Source organism: Diospyros lotus, chromosome 3 (genome assembly GCF_014633365.1).
Source record: "Diospyros lotus cultivar Yz01 chromosome 3, ASM1463336v1, whole genome shotgun sequence".
Classification (NCBI taxonomy): Eukaryota; Viridiplantae; Streptophyta; class Magnoliopsida; order Ericales; family Ebenaceae; genus Diospyros; species Diospyros lotus.
In genome coordinates, this window is record NC_068340.1 from 33,245,407 (window position 1) to 33,268,527 (window position 23,121).

The 23,121-nt window shown below is 36.4% G+C and overlaps 1 pseudogene; it reads right to left on the reverse strand.

Moving 5' to 3' along the window:
- Positions 1-7,076: 7,076 nt before the first annotated feature.
- On the reverse strand, positions 7,077-22,761 carry LOC127796949 (lysine-specific demethylase JMJ30-like; annotated as a pseudogene).
- Between the last annotated feature and the right edge of the window lie 360 nt (positions 22,762-23,121).

Genomic DNA, 23,121 nt, shown 5'->3' on the forward strand with positions numbered 1-23,121 from the left:
TTGATGAAATCGACAAAAATAGGGTGGATTTTACCTAAACTAAAAGCATTGTTCTTTTTGGTAAATACAAAAAAGAGTGTGATTCACAAAAATAAAAAAGAATACCCCCCCCCCCCCCCCCCCCAATATAACTACTTTAGAACCTAGCTAGGGAATATCTATAACAAACAGATCTTGAGGTAGAAATCACTTTGGTTATTTGTACTGAATTTTTGAAAGTCAATAATATTGTATAATTTCTTAAATTAGAAAGATAGTCCTTGTAATTATTTAAAACCTTAGGAACAATATATAGACATGGCCAAAATTGAACCGGACCGGCGGTTCGAACCGGAACCGGACCGAACTGGCGAAATTCGGTTCGGTTCCGGTTCAAGGTTCCGGAGAACCGGAACCGCCGGTTCCGGTTCCGTGGAACCGGCCCTCCCCCCTCCCCCCTCCCCCGTGGCCCCCCCTGGCCCCCCCGTGCGGCCGTGCACCCCCCCCTCTCCCCCCCCCCCCAACGGTCCAAATTGGACCGTTGGCTGCCACCCCCAGCCAACTTTTTTTTTTTTTTTTTAAATTTTATAATTCCTATCTATATATACCCCTCCCTCCCCCACTCATTTTTCACACTTTCTCTCTCTCTCTCTCTCAAGTCTCAAGCTATTATTCTCTCAATTTTATCTCTCATTTAATATTTTAATTTCAATTTCTTCAATTTTCTCATTTTGTTATTTATCAATTTATTCAATTATATTGTTAATTATTTATTACTTGTTACTATATTATTTTATCATTATTATATTTTTTTATTATCATACTTTTTTCAAAAAAATGGCAAGTGAAGGTAGAAATTTTGAAAATGTTGAAAATGTTGAGTTTGAAGCTCAAAATTTTCAAACACAAGAGAGTGAAACTCAACAAAAGGGAGGTGGAAAAATTTCTACTTCTGATATTTTTAATATTCATTTCAAGAAAACACCAAAAGGAGATGGTAAATTTGATGTATCTTGTAATTATTGTAATCAGGTATACAAATTCAAGCAAGGAGGTGGATATGGTACTTTCGCCCGACATTTGCAAACAAAGCACCCGCTCAAGGTTGGATTGAGCCGCGATCAAACACAAATATCCGGGTTTGCTACCTCTTCAAACTCTCCTCAATTATTTCATTATAATGAAGCTAATTGTAGGTCTGGTTTAGCTGAAATGGTAGCAATTGATCATTTATCTTTTAGTTTTGGTGAAAAATTAGGTTTTACTCAATTTTGTCAAAACTTTGTTAATCCTAGTTTTAAATCAATTCCTAGAAATACTTTGAAAAGGAATTTGTTAAAATTGTTTAAAAACTCAAAAATTGAATTGATAACATATTTTCAAAACAATAATATTAATGTTTCTATTTGTAGTGATATTTGGAGTGATCATTGGCAAACTCATTCATATATGGGTATTACTTGTCATTGGATTGATGAAAATTATGTTTTACAAAAAAGAATTCTTGCGTATCGATGTTTTGATGAAAGTCATAATACTGAAAATATTTGTAGATTAATTCAACAAATTTTACAAGAATATAGATTAGTTAATAGAATTTTTTCAATTTCTTTTGATAATGTATCGGCTAATACTGCTTCTATTAATGAATTGAAAAGAATTTTCCAACCAAATTTTGGTGGAAGATTTTTTCATGTTAGATGTGCATGTCATGTTTTAAATTTATGTGTTCAAGATGGTATTAAGTCACTTAATTCTTATTTAGATCCAATTAGAAATGTTATTTCTTATATTTGGGTACACCCTCGAACTGCAAAAGTATGGGCACATTTTTGCACCTCCAATGGTCAAACCCCAAAACGTTTTTCAAAAGATGTCCCTACTCGTTGGAACTCAACTTTTAAATTACTTAATCAATCTTTTGAATATAAAGATTTATTGTGTTCTTTTGCAGCAAATTATATTCCACAATATCCTATTTTTCCAACTATGTGGAATGTTTATAGTTCAATTTTGAATATTTTACGAATTTTTAATGATGCTACTCATACACTTAGTAGTGTTTATAAACCAACTTCACATCAATTTTTAATAGAAGTAATGAATGTGGCCGGTGTATTAATGGAAGGAATTAATGTTGAAGAAATTTGTCATGCTGTTTTAGAAATGAGAGAAAAATGGTTACGTTATTATCAATTTATTCCTGAAATTTTTCTTGTTACTATGGTATTTGATCCTAGGTGTAAATTTGATGGTTTAATTGAGTGTTTGTCTAACTATTATTCGTTGTTAGGATTAGAAAATAATGAAGAAATTGATGTGAATATTATAATTTCTAAGGTTAGAACTTTATGCAATCAATTATATGAAGCATATGTTATTGCTCCTAGTAGTGAAGAATCATTTCCATCCATGGCTCCGCATTCCTCTTCCTCCCAACCAATGAAATGGGGTCATAAATTTTTAGATCAAAGGAGGAAAAAACCTAGATCGAGCTCACATTCGGAGCTCGAAACTTATCTAACCACAGTTTTTGAGTTTGGTGATGATACAGGTTTAAATTTTGAAATTTTGGAGTGGTGGAAAAGGCACAAGGAGACATTTCCAACTCTTGCAATTATTGCAAGTCAACTTCTTGCAGTTCCAGCTTCAACTGTAGCCGTTGAACAAACATTCAGTAGTGGAGACAACATTTTGGACGAAAGAAGATCAAGATTGGCTCCAGAATCATTGGAAGCTCAAGTTTGCCTCGATGATTGGGAAAGAGTTAACATGCGACGTCAAGAAGAACTTATCCATTCATCATCATCTGACGAATGGGTTAATGATGGTTCAACAACGGCGACTTCCGACTCCAATGAAGATGCGTAGGATCCAAGTCCATATTTTATTTTTTTTCACATTTGTAAAAATTAATTACTTGTATTACATTTTTGTTGTAATTATTTTTAATGAAATTAAGTCTAATTCTATTTTTTATTTTTTATTTTTCACATTTGTAAAAATTAATTACTTGTATTACATACTTGTTTAGTTGTTTTAATTATTTTTAATGAAATTATTACTTATATTTCTTCAATTTTTAGTAGTGTTTTTTTATTAAAAATATGGTTGAGAATATTTATATTTACAATTACATTTAACAATTAAAAATCGAAACCAAACCGAACCGAACAACGGAACAAGGACCAAAATTGAATACAACAATATTTAAAAAAAATTAAAAAAATTCGGTTTGAACCGGAACCGGAACCGTTGACCGAACCGGCTCAAACCGTTGACCAAACCGGTCCAAACCGTTGACCGAACCGGCACGAACCAGAACCGGAACCGAACCGTCCCAAACCGCCCTTGGGCGGTTCGGTTCAGGTTCAAAGATTTCTTGAACCGGAACCGGCGGTACATGAACCGGAACCGGCGGTTCATGAACCATGGCCATGTCTAACAATATATTGGCCCTGTTTGTTGTAGCTTAATTAGATAAATTATAGTTTCTAACTTCTCATATTATAACTTCTAAAACTTAGAATAAGTTGTGAACTTGTTTGTTGCAGTTTCTCAAAAATTGTAGTTAAACAGTTGTGGTGTTTGATACCATAAATTATAAAATAACTTATTTTTGTATGATTGTCCATAATACCCTTAATAGTTATAGAATGATAATTTAAAAATTAATTAGTGTATATGTATAAGTTTCAAGTGTTATAAAAAAATTAATCCGTATATAGAGAGAGAATGAGATGTCGAGAGAGAAAAAGAGATCTGAAAATGAAGATGACGGTGGAGAAGATAGACCCTTAATTGTGTGGATAGAAGAGTAATTCTTTGTTAAAAACAGGAACAAAATTATCACAAAAATATAACTGTTTAATCAAAAATTATAAAAGATGAGGTACCTTAGTTTTGAAAAAATCAGTTTCTACCCCTTCTAAAAGCTAGTAGAAGCTATAAGTTAGAATTTTACAAGTTAAAACAAACACTACATTCTCACTTTTTTGAAACTAGAAACTAAAAGTTACAACTTTTAAACTACAACAAACATGCCTATTGAAGGTGACGGTGATTCACGAAATGGTAACACTGTAGTGGCGGTTGACGCGTTTTCTTCTCTTAAGAGGTTATTAATTACTTCTGGCTCCGTAATTAAATTCATACAAATATATGATGAAATAGTTTGATATTTAATTTCACAATTTTGGCTTGATTTCATTGATTACGTTTGCGTTTCTTAAGGCTTTAATTTCATTTTAATTTTAAGGTCAATCATGTCCGCTTAAGTTATGTTTTTACCTTTCAAGTAACTAATGTATGTATAGTAATTTTGAAAATTGTATCTTCTTAGGCAGCATTGTTCCCTCTAGGTTGCATTTTTTCCCCTGTTCTAATAATTAGGGTTTTTTTTTTTGCCTGAATGGTAGGTGAATTTCAGATATTTACTATTCTATTTTATCCCCTTTTTTATTTCATTATTCATTGAATTTAAAAAAAAACACAAAAATTAAAGAATTTGCATGCTATATTTAGTAATAAAAAACAAACGAGACAACTAACTCTACGAAGATAACCCTCGGAATTGAAATTAGTGTGGTGCATAATATTCTTGGAAGGATGAGAGATTACAATAAGAAAAAAATATAACAAAGATATAGTTAGTGTAATATCTCAAGAACTTAGAGAATGATAATATATATCGAGAATAAATAAGGAATGAAAGAATATCAGCTGGATACTTTTTAAGTTGAATGTAAGTAAAAAACTCTCGGGTTAAATATATTTGAACTGAGGAACCTTAAGGATGGATGACCCCTAGGAAGTTCAAATAGGCCCATCAAGGTAAGTTATTCCGATCATTCCTATTGCTTAATGCAAAATATTATAGTTAGTCATATCCACAAAGAGTAAAGAAAGATAACAAGTCTATTACTGCATTATATTCACATTGCCTAGGTTGTAATTCTTCCAGTTCTTGTGCTAGTTTGAGAGAATGTAATGTGAAGTAGTGACACTTTATTCTTATATTGATCCTATAGAGTTGACGTTTTACCCATTCCTCCAACAAGCCTTGACTCATTTTCATTTTCAAGTAAACTAGAACCGTTGATAGAGAGTCTGAACTTGCCTGATAAGCCTCTCACAATCTCTTAATTTTTAAAATCTTGAGCAGCTCCTCTAATCTAAGTTGGTCGGTCTTTAGCTTGCAACAATGGTTGGCCATCTGCTTCACGTCATATACATATTTGAAAACGTCTGCAAGCTTTTCCACAAACTCCAAAATAGAGTTAGACAAGTCTTCATAAGTTAGGAGCCTCCACAAATATGCAAAATCATACAGGCCGTGAAAAGTAACCCATTTGAGTTGTGTATGTCTCTATAAGATATCCATAAACATCTAAGAAAAACGATGCATGTCGACCATTCTCTTGTATTCTTCGTAGGTCAATGCCACTATTTAACAAAAAGTTAAAGGAAGACAGGCCATGCTCATCCCTATCCATGTCGAAATTGGAAAAAATTATCTGCCATGTTCCACTCACATTGCCTTAGTCATCAAATAACGTAAGGCTTAATTGTACCATCTTCATCCTATCCACATTGTACTTGAGATGTACATATCTCTTACTTTCAAAAGCATCATTTTTTATACGTTTTAAAAATCTAGGAAACTTGATATCCAAGGTTATCGTATTATGCATAATAAATTTATCATCAATGTGTGACATTTCTCTAAATAAATTTTTATTCCAAACCTCTCTAATTCTCACCAACATAGCGTTGGCCATTAATATTTTCTTGCTCTCTAATCTTCTTTAATTTTTATCTTTTTTATTGTGGCTTTCATATGTGACCCAATACATGTATTTATACTAATTAAACCGTGTTCATCTTCTTCAATCTTCATCTTCAAATGCCACATAGCTCTCAATGATGTGTTGGTTAATTAGATTTGTCTCATCTCCTCCTCCTGATTTGGTGGCTAATTAAATTTGCCGAGTAGGATGAGGTGGTATTTGAAGATGAAGATTGAATAATATTTTGTGATATTATTACACTAGATGGGATTTGTCTTATCATCAAACTGTTTTTATTCATAAATTCTTTTCTCTTTTTTATGAAAATTGGACAAACTTTAAAATCTCATTTATAAAATATTTGTATACTGATAATAATTTGATATATATATATATATAAAAGATAGTGTTGATTGTTGATCACCTATTTTACATACATCATTATATCATTACGACAAATTAATAATACGGATCACAAAAGAAGATATTCGTGTTATTATAATATAATATAATATTATAAAAATATATAAAATATTCTCTAGTCAACAGCAATTTGAACACGAAAAAGTGATAGAATTATAAGATATGTATTGACAGTCAAAAGTAAATAGATACAAATTGATTTTTAAAACGAAACTAAAAATAATAAACAAGATCTTACGCACTAATATTGGGGTTTAATTAAGAGAAGAATAATAATTTTTTGAATAAAAGATATAGGTCAAATGAGATGAAATTCCCATTTAACCCATGATATTTAGTCTGAAATAAAATCATAAAAATAATAAAATACAAAAAAGGGATATTTGTATTAATATCAATATCGATAGAGAGTCAGCCCAGATAAGATGATGAGTTGGCTACTAAATCACATTGTATTAAGGCTTGCAAAATCTGATTCTTCTTTCTTCAGTAGTGGGTTGAAACTTGAACTGAAACTTAAACGAACAAAATAATAAATGACAAAGAAAAGGCTTGACTCTAACTCCGACTCCTTCACTCCTATTTTTCTCTAGATGAATGCCATTATCCATTATTTTTCAAGAATTTGATCGAAGACGGACCATGACCCTCCCACACACCCACCTACCTCGCCATCTTCCTATCAAGATTCAATTTAAGATCTCTATACACATCAAAGTTCAACTTAAAATTATATCATCAACTACCTAAACTTTTGTTCAATTAAGGATTTCTAGAAAGAGCTTTGATTTGATTTCTACTACTAACAAAGATGTTTTGATAATTGATTCATAAATTACAGTCTTTCTTCCCCTGAAGAAACTAAAACAGATGGAAGTGGGGGGGCCGTGTGTATATTAAATATAGATCATGATCATCAATCATCAAATGCTTCAAGTGCCTCTATACATAACAGCATACTGTTTGTTTGTTGCCAATTTCCTTGCAACCGCTTGTTTGTGAGTGTATAAGAGCAGTTGTGGCTGGCTAATTAAGATGCATATCAGTCTATATATGGATGATTTGTCTGTCTCCTTTCTGGGTTGACACGAGAGCCAATTAATGTCGAAAAACAAAAGAGAAAGAGAGAAGGGAAACAACTCATCAGGATGCTGTGGAGCTGGAATCGTGGCTCCACCTGCAGAAACTAACAGAAAAACTAATGGTGAGAGAGCGCACGTAATGCCACCATTTTGGAGGGATATAAAAGCATTTCGCCTTCCTCTAAAATGCAGCCCATAAATTCCAGCTCCCGCACCTTCGGAAACTTGTCCGCGTCTATGTTCTCCAGATCAACCTTCACGCGAAATTCTTTGAGAATTAACAGCTTTACTAATCTAAAACAGGTTAATTTACACACACATACATATGGTACCTGGCTGGAATTGCTAAGCATGGATTCCTTATATGGGTAAAGTTCCTCCGATAAATAAGCAGGGTAAAGCCTTGCATACTTTTTGCCGACCACCTGCAACGAGGCAGCGAATCATCATTCTCAACAAGTGAGGGAGAGGGAATAACCGCAATAGAAAAGAAGTAAAAAAGCAACGTAGTACGATCATAACACCACCATGAGACGAGACCATAGGCTACACAAAACACCAGTACAACAAGTGTCCTACATTTGTTTAACATTCTTAGTGTCATGCTGCATGCATTTTATATTTTTAAGCAATCTGATTGTCAACCAACCTAATCAGCTCTTAACTTATTTGCTCTGACTTTTAAATTAATGAGCAGCTAGCCCACAGATGACAATCACTAAAGGAGAACTTGTAAACCTGTGAAGGATTCAGAGAAAAAAAAAAAGGCCCCGACAAACAGGTCAAGGTGGAACGAAACCTTGGGAAAACGGAATACGAAAAGAGAGGAGAAAATACAGTCGGACCAATTGAATGGAGATACTAGTAAACATGGCCACGGTTCATGAACCGCCGGTTCCGGTTCAAGAAATCTTTGAACCTGAACCGAACCGCCCAAGGGCGGTTTGGGACGGTTCGGTTCCGGTTCCGGTTCGTGCCGGTTCGGTCAACGGTTTGGACCGGTTCGGTCAACGGTTTGAGCCGGTTCGGTCAACGGTTCCGGTTCCGGTTCAAACCGAATTTTTTTAATTTTTTTTAAATATTGTTGTATTCAATTTTGGTCCTTGTTCCGTTGTTCGGTTCGGTTTGGTTTCGATTTTTAATTGTTAAATGTAATTGTAAATATAAATATTCTTAACCATATTTTTAATAAAAAAAAACTACTAAAAATTGAAGAAATATAAGTAATAATTTCATTAAAAATAATTAAAACAACTAAACAAGTATGTAATACAAGTAATTAATTTTTACAAATGTGAAAAATAAAAAATAAAAAATAGAATTAGACTTAATTTCATTAAAAAAATAATTACAACAAAAATGTAATACAAGTAATTAATTTTTACAAATGTGAAAAAAAATAAAATATGGACTTAGATCCTACGCATCTTCATTGGAGTCGGAAGTCGCCGTTGTTGAACCATCATTAACCCATTCGTCAGATGATGATGAATGGATAAGTTCTTCTTGACGTCGCATGTTAGCTCTTTCCCAATCATCGAGGCAAACTTGAGCTTCCAATGATTCTGGAGCCAATCTTGATCTTCTTTCGTCCAAAATGTTGCCTCCACTACTGAATGTTTGTTCAACGGTTACAGTTGAAGCTGGAACTGCAAGAAGTTGACTTGCAATAATTGCAAGAGTTGGAAATGTCTCCTTGTGCCTTTTCCACCACTCCAAAATTTCAAAATTTAAACCTGTATCATCACCAAACTCAAAAACTGTGGTTAGATAAGTTTCGAGCTCCGAATGTGAGCTCGATCTAGGTTTTTTCCTCCTTTGATCTAAAAATTTATGACCCCATTTCATTGGTTGGGAGGAAGAGGAATGCGAAGCCATGGATGGAAATGATTCTTCACTACTAGGAGCAATAACATATGCTTCATATAATTGATTGCATAAAGTTCTAACCTTAGAAATTATAATATTCACATCAATTTCTTCATTATTTTCTAATCCTAACAACGAATAATAGTTAGACAAACACTCAATTAAACCATCAAATTTACACCTAGGATCAAATACCATAGTAACAAGAAAAATTTCAGGAATAAATTGATAATAACGTAACCATTTTTCTCTCATTTCTAAAACAGCATGACAAATTTCTTCAACATTAATTCCTTCCATTAATACACCGGCCACATTCATTGTTTCTATTAAAAATTGATGTGAAGTTGGTTTATAAACATTACTAAGTGTATGAGTAGCATCATTAAAAATTCGTAAAATATTCAAAATTGAACTACAAACATTCCACATAGTTGGAAAAATAGGATATTGTGGAATATAATTTGCTGCAAAAGAACACAATAAATCTTTATATTCAAAAGATTGATTAAGTAATTTAAAAGTTGAGTTCCAACGAGTAGGGACATCTTTTCAAAAACGTTTTGAGGTTTGACCATTGGAGGTGCAAAAATGTGCCCATGCTTTTGCAGTTCGAGGGTGTACCCAAATATAAAAAATAACATTTCTAATTGGATCTAAATAAGAATTAAGTGACTTAATACCATCTTGAACACATAAATTTAAAACATGGCATGCACATCTAACATGAAAAAATCTTCCACCAAAATTTGGTTGGCAAATTCTTTTCAATTCATTAATAGAAGCAGTATTAGCCGATGCATTATCAAAAGAAATTGAAAAAATTCTATTAACTAATCTATATTCTTGTAAAATTTGTTGAATTAATCTACAAATATTTTCAGCATTATGACTTTCATCAAAACATCGATACGCAAGAATTCTTTTTTGTAAAACATAATTTTCATCAACCCAATGACAAGTAATACCCATATATGAATGAGTTTGACAATGATCACTCCAAATATCACTACAAATAGAAACATTAATATTATTGTTTTGAAAATATGTTATCAATTCAATTTTTGAGTTTTTAAACAATTTTAACAAATTCATTTTCAAAGTATTTCTAAGAATTGATTTAAAACTAGGATTAACAAAGTTTTGACAAAATCGAGTAAAACCTAATTTTTCACCAAAACTAAAAGATAAATGATCAATTGCTACCAATTCAGCTAAACCAGACCTACAATTAGCTTCATTATAATGAAATAATTGAGGAGAGTTTGAAGAGGTAGCAAACCCGGATATTTGTGTTTGATCGCGGCTCAATCCAACCTTGAGCGGATGCTTTGTTTGCAAATGTCGGGCGAAAGTACCATATCCACCTCCTTGCTTGAATTTGTATACCTGATTACAATAATTACAAGATACATCAAATTTACCATCTCCTTTTGGTGTTTTCTTGAAATGAATATTAAAAATATCAGAAGTAGAAATTTTTCCACCTCCCTTTTGTTGAGTTTCACTCTCTTGTGTTTGAAAATTTTGAGTTTCAAACTCAACATTTTCAACATTTTCAAAATTTCTACCTTCACTTGCCATTTTTTTGAAAAAAGTATGATAATAAAAAAATATAATAATGATAAAATAATATAATAACAAGTAATAAATAATTAACAATATAATTGAATAAATTGATAAATAACAAAATGAGAAGATTGAAGAAATTGAAATTGAAATATTAAATGAGAGACAAAATTGAGAGAATAATAGCTTGAGACTTGAGAGAGAGAGAGAGAGAGTGTGTGAAAAATGAGTGGGGGAGAGAGGGGTATATATAGATAGGAATTATAAAATTAAAAAAAAAATTAATAAAATTGGAATTGGACCGTTGGCTGCCAACGGTCCAATTTTGGACCATTGGGGGAGGGGGGGAGGGGTGCTGCACGGGGGGAGGGGGGGTTGTTCCGGTTCCGCGGAACCGGAACCAGACCGAATTTCGCCGGTTCAGTCCGGTTTCGGTTCTGGTTCCGGTTCGGCCGGTTCCGGGTCCGGTTCTGGCCGATCCGGTTCCGATTCGAACCGTCAATCCGGTTCAATTTTGGCCATGTCTAGATACTAGCAAAAAGCATTTAAACCTCAACATTAGAATTTAGAGGTCATTCACCGTACAAGATATTGCCAACTCCTTTCATACAACGCACGCACCAATCCAAAAAGACGCTACAAAGTCTCCAAGTATATGCTGTATTTGTACCTTCTCTCCCGCTGCCACCCACCATCCCTCAACTACAAGTAACATAATCCCAATCACCAATCATCACATCTAGTGCTCTTATTGCGCACAATTTAAGCTGTGCACTTACCTTTTGCCACTACCACTATATAAAATGAGTCATGTTATTTGTATAGAAGGTGCGTTACAAAAACACTTACAAAATAATGAAAATATCCATTCTGCTCCCGCAATAAATGACCCAAATAATCTAATACCATCTCTCTCCCTCTGTCTCTCTCTCGCTCTCTGTCTTACACTGTCGTCCCCAGCGGTAAGGTGGTCGAGGTGACGCGATGAGGCGGCAGAGACAACAGGGTGAGGTGGCAGAGATTGCAGCGACGAAACAAGGCGACGGCGAGAGCAAGTGAGGCGGCTGAGGTGAAGAACAGCGGTGGGTGGTCGGTTGCAGCGGCAAGAGAAAGGGGGGAGAGAGGGAGAAGAGGATGAACAAAATATATCGCGATATATCATCCCTATAAAGCATTCTGTAAGAATGCTTATGTACAAATAGCATTTTCCATATAAAATACAGTTATAGCCAACATAAGTCAGAAACAATCAGTATCAAAACAAGTTATGACCATCCTGCACTGAACTGAAAGGGTATCTCTTGGTGTCACCTTTATACATGCCACCCCCGATGTGAAAAATTACCCTGATTGAATGATTATTGACAGAGAAATCTCGTCCAGCAGTTCCATCAAAGAAAAGAAATACAGCTTAGATAGTAAGGAGCTCAAAGTTTTCTTCCTCAAGAAAATATTAGGGCCTGTTCGCTGTAGAAAATATTTTCTAGTTTTTCAACTTCAATTTTACAACTAAACATGGCCTAATATTTTATATTTCAAAAACCAATAGCATTCATTCCCAAAAATTTAGAGAACATCTTTTTGATCTTTTCCAATTCATAGTATAAAGTTAAAAAATTAGAAAATTAAGTTTTCTGTTTTCATATTAGAAATTCAATAGAAAATGGACCGCACTATTTGTACAGAAGGGGTTCACAGAACCCCTTTACAGGCGCGATATATCATGATTTGTTCACCCCATTTTCTCTTTTCTCCTTACCCGCCTTGCCCTCGCCTGCAATCTCACCGCCGCCTCTCGCCATTGCAACCTCACTGCCTCGTCTCCTTTCGCCGCCTTCCTCTTGCCGCCCCGCCTCATCTCTGCTCCTCCCCTCCTCGCCACCTCTGCGCCTTGCCACATCGCCTCCGCTGCCTCACCGTTGCAATCTCTAGCAACCAGCGACCACCCAAACCAACCGAGGTGCAGCAGGCAGCGACGGTTGGCAAGCGGCCAGGGCGACGCGAGTGAGAGAGAGACATGTGTGTGTGTTTTTTATCATTTATCAGAGGGGTAATTTTATCATTTTATTCTTCTGTAAAGCATTTTGTACACCCCTTATGTACAAATAGCTTTATCTATAGAAAATTAAAATTAAAAAATTAGAAAATGTTTTCTACAACCGAACAGTTCCTTGCCATCTTATAAACAGCAAAATACCTTGACAGACATTCTTCATCGCAGTCTTTCAAGATATAATAACCAACTCCGCATGCAGACTCCAATCTCCAACCATAAGAGTAAATTGTCATGCACAAGATTCCTTGATATCCTATTAATTCATTTTCCTTTGTTTTCTAGTTTTTTATTCCCCGACCACAAAATCTAGGGTTTTATGTGATAAAGCTGGAGAAATTCATAATAGAATAATGAAGCTGGCTTTCATAATTAATACAAATCCAATTTAAGCTGTATTATTATTAACTAATTAATTGTCCACTTGCGGTTGCCACATGATGACAGACACTAAATCTTTCTCTTTATGAATCATGTATAGTAACTGCCAGTTTCATAAATGTAATAAAGGTAGGATGACTTAATCATTACAAGGTTCAGATTTATTCATGAAGGTTTACAAGCAACCTGCATCTTAGTCATTCTATTCTTTAAACAAACATGCATACTCCTTTCTGGGGTAATCATCAAAGCATCAATCATGCCAACGTCAAAGTATACAACTAATCTTGAGTCCGAATCAAAAGCTCTCAGTAATCACCTCTACATCCATTCTCTGGCCTGAGAATTTAGAAAAGACCAAAGTTCATGTAATCTGAAATTGATGTTTCAATAAGCCAAAGTTAAAGAGAACAGCCAGGATGTTGTACATACTACAAATTAATCAGATAACATAACCGACAAAAGGAAAACACAGAAAGACAAACTGAAATAATATGTAAAACATCACAATGAGAATGCAATGAGCTGCCAAACCAAGGCCTCTCTCAGTAATTAGAGGCACATCTCTGATATGATATCGTTGACTTGAGACAAAATGCAACAACAGTCCTGATAGTTTAAACCCACCATTCATCAAAAGGAAGAAGCCAATTCTTTGGTTAAAATTATGAGAATGGTTGTGCCTAATCAACCAAGGTGCACTTGATGAAAAGACTAGCCAATCACTGCTTCTGAGGCAAAGATGGAGGTTTGGTTCAAGTTATGTTGGTCAAACTGGTTTCTGAGATATCATTCCACCCCTTATCCTAATCTTATCTAGTCCAGAATGAGCGGCATGGGTGACAAAAATGGGCAGATTTCATAGGACAATCAAGTGTTGTGATAGAAAGAACATAAATTGAAGGAAACAAAGCTAGAGACAGAGAGAAGGGCAGCTCGGGACAGAAGGCAAAAGAAGACCCTCCCTCCCTCTTGTGTTTGTTTTCATTATATTTCTGAAACATTCCTAATCATCTATGTACTGGAACAATATTTTGATCCTTAATCCTGAGGTTGGGATCTTCTTGCTCTTTATACAAGATGTATTTTGGTATTACACATCAGTGTAACAAATCAACATGCATATACATGTATTTCCAATATGTATAAACTATAAGCATGTATTTCCAGTCATTAAGTTCTATGTTTGCATTTGTTGAGAAATGTTAAAGCAATTTTCAGCGAGTAACAAACTCTAATTCAATTGTTTGTACAAGGATAAACTCCTACCAAAGTTCCATAGGTGAAGGCAGAATGAGCAAGCTCCTTTGGAAAGTAAAATTACAGAGTTCAAGAAACACAATCATCTGAAGTTAGGAAGTGGTAAACCAACTTGGGAAAGAGACGCCATTTCCTGATTTTTCAGTGACTTGAATCAGCGTGCAATACCTGAGCAAGAATATTATGGTGAGGATCATGGTGCAATGGTGTTACTGTCCCAGCAGGACCAAACCAAGCATTGACTGATCTGAGCTGCCCACCACCAATAAAACAATGATCAGGTATAAGAATGTCTCTTCGTAGCTTTTGCATCTGTCATTTAAATATCAAGTCAATAACGGAAAGCTGTAGTTCAAATTCCAATGATAGCTATACTTCCATTACATGGCATCTTCAAAACGGGTTATGCATGCCTGATCAAATAGTGGATGCTGAACTACATATGTTGGACCAGCAGAGCTACAATCATTTGACTGAATCCTCCCAAGAAACTGTGAGAAGGTAATTAGCTCTTGTTTCCATTCTGAGCATAAATAGTTCTTACCAACCTTGAAAATATGTCCAACTTCACTTTTAAGACCAAAAAGCTACTCAAGCTATAGAGTGTGTTTTCTATCAATTGATAATGTACAGTGAGCTTCTATTCTAAGTCACCCAAAAAGAAATAGTCATACAGCAAGTTTTATTTTATGACCAAGAAGAATTTAGTGTCTCAATCAGTTTTCAGTTTAACAGAGTAAGCATTAATGTTTTTGTTATTTTTGTGCCAGGCGGCTAATGAAAGAGCTTTTCGCAGGCCAAGTACAGGAATACAAATGGATCAGCAATTTAAGCATTTCTAGAAACCTTATGGATAATATTTCTTTGGACCAAGTTGTTCGTACAGACCCTTTACAAATGCGATATATCGCGAGATTTTGACATAAAAAAATCGCGACATATCACGATTTGTTCACCGCCTTCTTTCTTTCTTCCTCTTTCCCCGCCTCCCTCGCCTTCACCTGCAACCTCGTTGCCGCCTCGCCTCCTGTCGCAATTGCAACCTCACCGCCTCATCACCTCCCGCCTCCTCTCGTCGCCTCGGCTCTGCGCCTCGCCTCCTCGCCGCCTCGCCTCCTCACGGCTGCAACCTCCAGCAACCGACGACCACCCAAACCAACCGAGGTGCAGCGGGCGACAGCAATCGGCAAGCGGCAAGGGCGAGGCGAGAGAGAGAGAGACAGAGGAGAGGAGAGGCAAGGCAAGAGAAATACAGAGGAGAGAGAGTGTGTGTGTGTTGGGTTGAACAAATCAAGGGTAATTTGGCCATTTTATGATTCTGTAAAGCTATATGTACACTCCCTTCTGTACAAATAGCTTTATCCTATTTCTTTTGGGAGGGATGGCAATAATTTCATCTTTACCATTAATTTATAATACTCTTCAAAGGTCCTACTGTCACAACCCCAAGGGTAACCTGTCACGACCCTAGGGGTAAACAAATATTTTACAGGGAAGATAACCAGTGGTGGCTGTTAGTAGCTGCCAGGGGGGAGGGGGTGGTGGTTAAGTGGTTAGGAGATAACTGTACAACAGCCTTTGCTATTACGTTAAGGGGGTGGTTAGGAGATAACTATACAACAGCCTTTGCTATTACGTTAGTTAGCATGGTCCTTCTTGTTAGGCTGTAGGAGGATGCTGTTATTGTTGTTTTTTTGTTTTCCAATAAGGCCAAGGCTATGATGAATTTCTTGGGTTTATTTTCATAGGTTTCGACCCGAAATTGAAGTACCGTCCATAGTTCATACCACCCATTGGCAGCCCATTAAAGAAGTCGGGCCATAAGCCATTTATTAAGTCTTTGGAGGACAAATGGGCTGAGCCCATTTGCTCAAGGCTTAAGGAAGCCCAAGCCCATTAGCCCTACTGCCTTGCCCTAGCTCTGTCATATATAAGGGCTCTTTCCCTTTCTTGTTGCCCTTATTAACGATCGATTCTCTCTCTTTCTCTGTTTGCTCACCCGATAGTTTCCTTGTATGGCTGATCCGATGTGTTCTCTTTTCCCTCTCGATCTGATCCGTCTTTCCTTGTTGAGGTTCGCATCTTTCCTTGTGGATGGCTTGAATGATCCTTGGGTGTCCTTTATTAATCCATTCCGATGGTCTCCCTTGGAGGTAAGCTTTCGGTCACTGCTCTTTGTCCCATATCTTTGTGATTGCTCTTTTGTTCCTAGTGGATCCTGCGGTGAGCGTAACCTGTGTGGTTTGGGTAAGAGATTTTGTGTTCTGGCCGAGAGGGTTCGAGGTCAAATTTGGGGGTTTTCGAGGCTTGGTTCTTGTGTGCTTCCGTGTGGCTTGGTGTCCCTATTCCTTGGAGTTACCTGGGTGGTACAAACTGGACAAATCCAGATCTAAGCCTTGAAAAGCGAAAAGCCTTTTACAGGGAGTTCTATTTTTACTCTTATGTTCTTGGTTGTTTCGATATTTCTTTGGTTTTGCTTATATTTTGTTCTAACCCTCTGTTTTGGTAAGTGTTCTTCCGCAACAGTTATATGGTTGGAAGCCTATAAGAGACCTGTGGCTGTGGGAAGAGAGGATCATCATAGATAATCAAGATCATTTCTTTCTCTCTCTCTCTCTTTCTTGCATTATGTTTGTTTGAATTGTCGTAATTGTCCAGCCCTAATCAGAGGGCTTGACAAAGTGCTATCAGAGCCAGACGAACTAGCTGTGGAGTCACCGACAGTAGCAATCACGACAAGGCAAATGTAATACCCGGGAAATTATTAAGAGTATAAATGATATTAGATAAAGGGTATAAGAGGAATTTGCAGAAAAATAAGACTATGGGGTACACTAATGCAGCTTTGGACGACCGAATTAGTCGGAGGGAGTACCCCGGACCCTAGATAGCCAAGGAAAATGGTATAGTATCGACGAGCAATTTAAACTATGATTTTTAGTGATGAAATAAATTGGGTCAGGAACAGTTTTCGGTACAGCTGTCGACCGGACAGAGAAAACCGAATCGATGTAGGAGACGTCCGAAAAGTCAACGGAGTATGTCAGGGACTGATATTTTACATATAGAACAACCCTTAAGAGATTTCGGGATAAATTGAATGGATTTAAGGTCAAATCAATCAGTCGGGCCTAAGTGCAGTTTTTCTAAATTTACCCGAGGGAGGTCAAAACGATAATTTTTTTGAAAGTTTCAAGAATGAAATAAATAGTACAAGACTTGTGGTCCTTAGAGGCAAATTTGGAAGATCAGGGGTGTATTGGTAGGGGCTAAAATGTCAAATGAAGAAATCAGGGGGTGAAAATGCAATTTAGCAAAATTGCAATGTGAACGCAAGGGAGAAAACGGCCGCCGCACTGCCACCGCACGTGGAGGCCGTTTCCGGCGATGGGACGGCCGAGGCTTGCTTGGGGAAGGTTGTATACGGCCGTGGGATTCTTGGGGAGCAAGGGTGGTCGGTGATTGGCTAGATTTTGGTCGGTTTTCGGGTATAAAAGAGAGGCCGAGGGTTTCGACTTTTTGGAGCTCAAATCGGTCGTGTTAGAGGATGAATCGATGAGAATGGATAAAGGGCTTTCGATCCTTATGAAACGGAGAAGATTCTGTGAGTAGTTTGAGGCATTTTGGTGTTCGTTTAAGGCCGTTTGGGGTTTGGCCGATCGAAGGTGGCGGACCGCCTTCCGCCACCTGCAACTGGCCGTTTGGGCCCTTTTCCGGCGAGCTTTCGGCCTAAACATGGTGCCAATGGGATCGACTCGTCGAGGGCTTGAAGGGGGTGTGCTCAGATCGGTCATCGGAGGGGTCGTCGCCGGCGGGTCTTGAGGAAGAAGACGACGCGCGTGGCTGCACGCGCCAGCCTCCACGCGCAGCCACGCGCAGGGCGCGTGAGAGCGCGTGCGAAGGGCTATTTTGGTAATTTTAATTCCAATATTTTTATTTAATTATTCTAGGAATTATTGTGTTGAAATATTTCGGAAAATAGTTGAAGAAATAATTATTTTGGAATTAACGAGGAGAAAATTGGGAGAAAATAGAGAAAATTATGGAAAATTGAGGAAAATGGATTTTAATGCTTCCTTAATTAAATATGGTGTTTAGGAAGTACTGTGGCTCGAGGTTGAGTATAAGTTCAAGCATTTGGGATTTAGCACGCAAACCGAGGCGTTGCACGAGGATCGAGGCGATCTGAATACATTCGAGGTGAGTGGTTTGATTCCAACTTTTCCTTGTTTTGGAAGTGTTCTTAGGTGCTTGTGGTGAGTTCTAGTGAGCGGTTATACCCTCCTGGACATAAATTGTTTTACAAGGCTTTGCTTATGATCATTGTGTCGATATTTGCTACATTGCATTAACTGTTTATTTTAAAATGTTGGTGCATGGCGTGTAAATCTTCATATCATTTGGGGTCAAGTTTAATTGCATCGTTGGGTCCGTATGGGGCGGGATGGGGTCTGCTTGAGATTGGGACAATGTTAATCCAGGTGAACGGGTGTCACACTGGGGGCACTCGAGGGAATAATGTTAAACCAGGTGAACGGGTGTCACGACGGTGCACCCGAGGGATTAACGTTGGACCAGGTGAACGTGTGCCACAGTGGGGCATTCGAGGGATTAAGTATGTCAAGGTGATATCTCGAGTTAGACATGTCTTGCATATTTACGTTTATCTGTGCATATTTACGTTTATCTGAGTATGCCAGGCTCGTGTGTCTCTCATGCATTGTATGAACTGTTTTATGCCGTCACTTAGATGTTTATCATCTAACTTGGGCTATGCCCCTGGAACGTTTAATGTTCCAGCCAGGAACTGCTGCGGAGGCAAGGATGTGGCCGGTTGAGGGCCAATGGTGCTTAGTTTGTTAAGTCGTTGTAACGTTTGGAGGATTTAACATGCATTTCAGGTTGTAAATGAACAGTTGTATAATAGCAATTTTATCATTTGATATGTATTACATATTTTGCTATGGAAACACAATGTAAGAATTATGGTGTTTTGGTATTAGTGTATCCGCTGCGTTGTATTAAGACTCGTTTAGTTTAAGATTGTTGATCTTGATAGTTAAACGGGCAAGACTGGGGTTCGCGGGGTTTTGTTTCTGCATGTGAAGATTGTTCTTGAAATACCGCGCGTGTTGAACTTAAAGAGGAAAAAAAAAAAAAAAAGAAATCCCGAGAATACCCTTATAGTGACACGCTTGGCGAGACGGGGTGTTACAAGGCAGGTCCGATGACAGATACGAACATGGCACATTTAACACCTAAGCAAAGTCGAACGATCTTGGGTACAAAATTGTACAAGCCACGTGTGACAATTTAGGAAGCAGTGCATCCTGATGATTATGGGAAGTATAGAGCCGACGATTCTCAGTTCATGTGGCACATTTTATGAATAATGTTCACAATCATGCATGAATGACACATCCCAATAAAAGTTATCATTATGCAACAAATTTGGCTAATAAAATCTGATGTTGACTACAAGAAAAGCGAGGTGATAAAATTCACAGTCATGCAGGAATGACACATCCCAGTAAAAGATATCGGCCCCGTTTGTTGCAGCTTAATTAAAGAAATTATAGCTTCTAGTTTCTTAGATTATAGCTTCTAAAACTTAGAATAAGTTGTGAACTTGTTTGCTGCAGCTTATTAGAAGTTGTAGTTAAGTAGTTGTGGTGTTTGATACCATAAGCTGTAAAATAACTTATTTTTGTATAATTGTCCATAATACCCTTAGTAGTTATAGAATGATAATTTAAAAATTAATTAGTGTATATGTATAAGTTTCAAGTGTTATAAAAAAATTAATTAAAGTATAAAAAGAGAGGAAGATGACGAGAGAGAGGAAGAGATCTGAAAATGGAGATGGCGGTGGAGAAGAAAAACCTATGATTGCATAGACAAAAGGGTAATTCTTTGTTAAAAATAAGAATAAAATTGTCATAAAAATGTAATTATTTAAGTAGAAGTTGTAAGAGTTGGGGTATCACAGTTTTAAAAAAGTCAGTTTCTACCCCTTCTAAAAGCTAATAAAAGTTATAAGTTAGAATTCTATGAACTAAAACAAACGTTACATCATAACTTTTTTAAAGTTAGAAACTAAAAGTTACAACTTTTAAGTTGTAACAAATACGCCCATCATCATGCAACAAATTTGGCTAATAAAAATCTGATGTTGACTACGAGAAAAGTGATCACCTCAATTGGAAGAGTACAATACCCAGCAACCTCTTTTAGGCAGTCCATGTCATTCCACTTTGCCCTAGCTGGCCACTGCGCCATACAGTCACTGATTATAACTGGAGAACCTGACAATAAATAGCTGCGCAGGAATCCCTCCACGAATAGACCAGACCGTTTTCCAACAATCCTAGAAGTTAGTGCCTTCTTGGGTAACACCTGAAGAGCCTACATGTTCAACAGTTCAAATGCAACATAAAAGCAGACAAGTCAACCTATATTAGGGCTTGTTCTTTAATGCCCTCATCATCTAGAGTTGCAGCCGCTGTCGCCAGCTGTCGTAATGCTGACCCCATTCTCGGCTTATGTCTCGCCATCGCCGCGCATTCTCTCCGGCCATTTTATTTATCTGAATCGGCCAATGCGAGCGGCAGCCAGATGGCTAGACCTTACCTGGGTATCTCTCCACGGCCGGCTCTTCGGTGCCAAAAAAGCCACCTCGACTAGAGCTTTGAGGGGTGGCGATGGATCGTTGGCTCCAGAAGAGGCGATGGCGTGGGAGATGTTTAGAGGCTCTTTGGCTGAGCGTTTTTATAAATAGTTTTAAGTTATTTAATTTTTAAGTTAAAAATTAGATAGTATTTAAGTTGATAATGTATTTAGGTATATGTACTTTTAAGTTATCAATTATTAGTTATGTGTTTAGTTTGAAATAACTAATAAGTTATTAAAACTTGATAAAAAGACTAAAATAGATATGATGTTAAATGATGTAAAATTTTATCATTAAATATTAATAAATTATACATAATTATTAAAAATATATTAATATAATATTATTATATATGTTATATATAACAATAATATATATATATACACGCAGCGATTGGTGCAGATGAGATGATGGTGGCGACGGCGACAGGCAGCTGCGATTGGGGCAAAGGAGATGGGGCAGCGGCGGTCCAGGAGATGGGGGCAGCAGTCGATGGGGGCGATGGCAATTTGCAGCGGCAGATCTATTGCAGATGGTGCGACCCACCATAAGAAGGCGGCTTGCGGCGGCCCAGATAAGCGACGACGACAGATGAGGGGCAACGGCGGTGCTAGATGAGGAGTGACAGCGCTGGGCGAACCAAAAGGAAGATGAAAATGGTAGAAGAGAAAAGGGAGGAGAAGATACAATAGTAATAGAGGGACAAGTATGTTAATATGTAAAATATTCGAGGGCAAATTGGTATTTTAATCCGTCAACATAGTAGTGTTTTTTGCAAAAGTTGGGGTATCAACTTTTGTAAAATGCTATTATAACCGCTTTTAAGTTGTGTAGTTTTTATGCTACATGTGATTGCCAAACATTTAAACATAAAACACTATCTAGTTTATACGCTGCTAATGCATCTTATAAACGATCAAACCACTAAGCTAAACAACCTCTTAGCCCCATCCAAGGGTTTTTCTCATCACCGTGATCGTCGTTGCCGCCGTCAACTCCAAAAAGAACAATCAGATGTATCACCTAATAGGTGTTTTGCTTAGCAATTTGACCACTTATAAGCTCCTAGTTACATTCTTTATCGAGTTTATAAATTATTTTAATAATATTTTTTAAAAATTATCCTTCTCTTCTTCAATTTTTTTAAATAAGTTGTTGATAATTTATTTTATTAACCAAATTAATTATAAATTTACCCTAAAAAGATGTTTGACTTATCAATTTGACCACTTATAAGTTATTGAATTAATTTATAACAACATCTTTTGAAACTATATTCTTCTCCCCTTTAACTTTTTTAAATAAGTTGTTGGTAACTTATTTTATTGAACAAATTAATTACAAGTTTACCCTCAATAGATGTTTGACTTATCGATTTGATTACTTAGAAGTTATTAAATTAATTTATAAGTTATGTAACTTATTTATTGGTGCATTTGAAAATATTTAAAAACATAAATATTCTGTAACTTATAAACTCTTCCAAAAGCATTTTCTAACTTTTTGTATTGACAAAGAAAATGTCTAATTTATTCTCAAATAAAATACATATTTCTAATTTTTATCATTTTTATATCTCTGCCTTATTTGTTGCCATCGTTGCCACTATCAAACCCATCTCGGGCCGTTACCTCCAGCCAAGCTAATCTCTGTTGCTGTCATTCGTGGTTCGCCATCTGCCTGCATTGTCGTTGTCCGTAGCCTTAGCCCATCACTAACACCTCATCCGTTCACTGTATACATATATATATATAACATATATATTTATATTTTAACATATATTGAATTAATATTTTATGAAATTTATTTACATTATTCAACAACATATTTATTTTCTTTTTTTTTATCAAATTCTTATAGTTTATTAATTATTTCAAACCAAATATATAACTATATTACTGATAGCTTAAAAGCTACTAAAAAAATGATAAGTCAAACAACTCAAATATTTACAACTCTCTATCCCTTCAAATATTACACTCTTACATCATCTCCCATCTCATTCTCTAGTCGCTTCTCCTTCATTGTCAACTTTCATCATTGTTA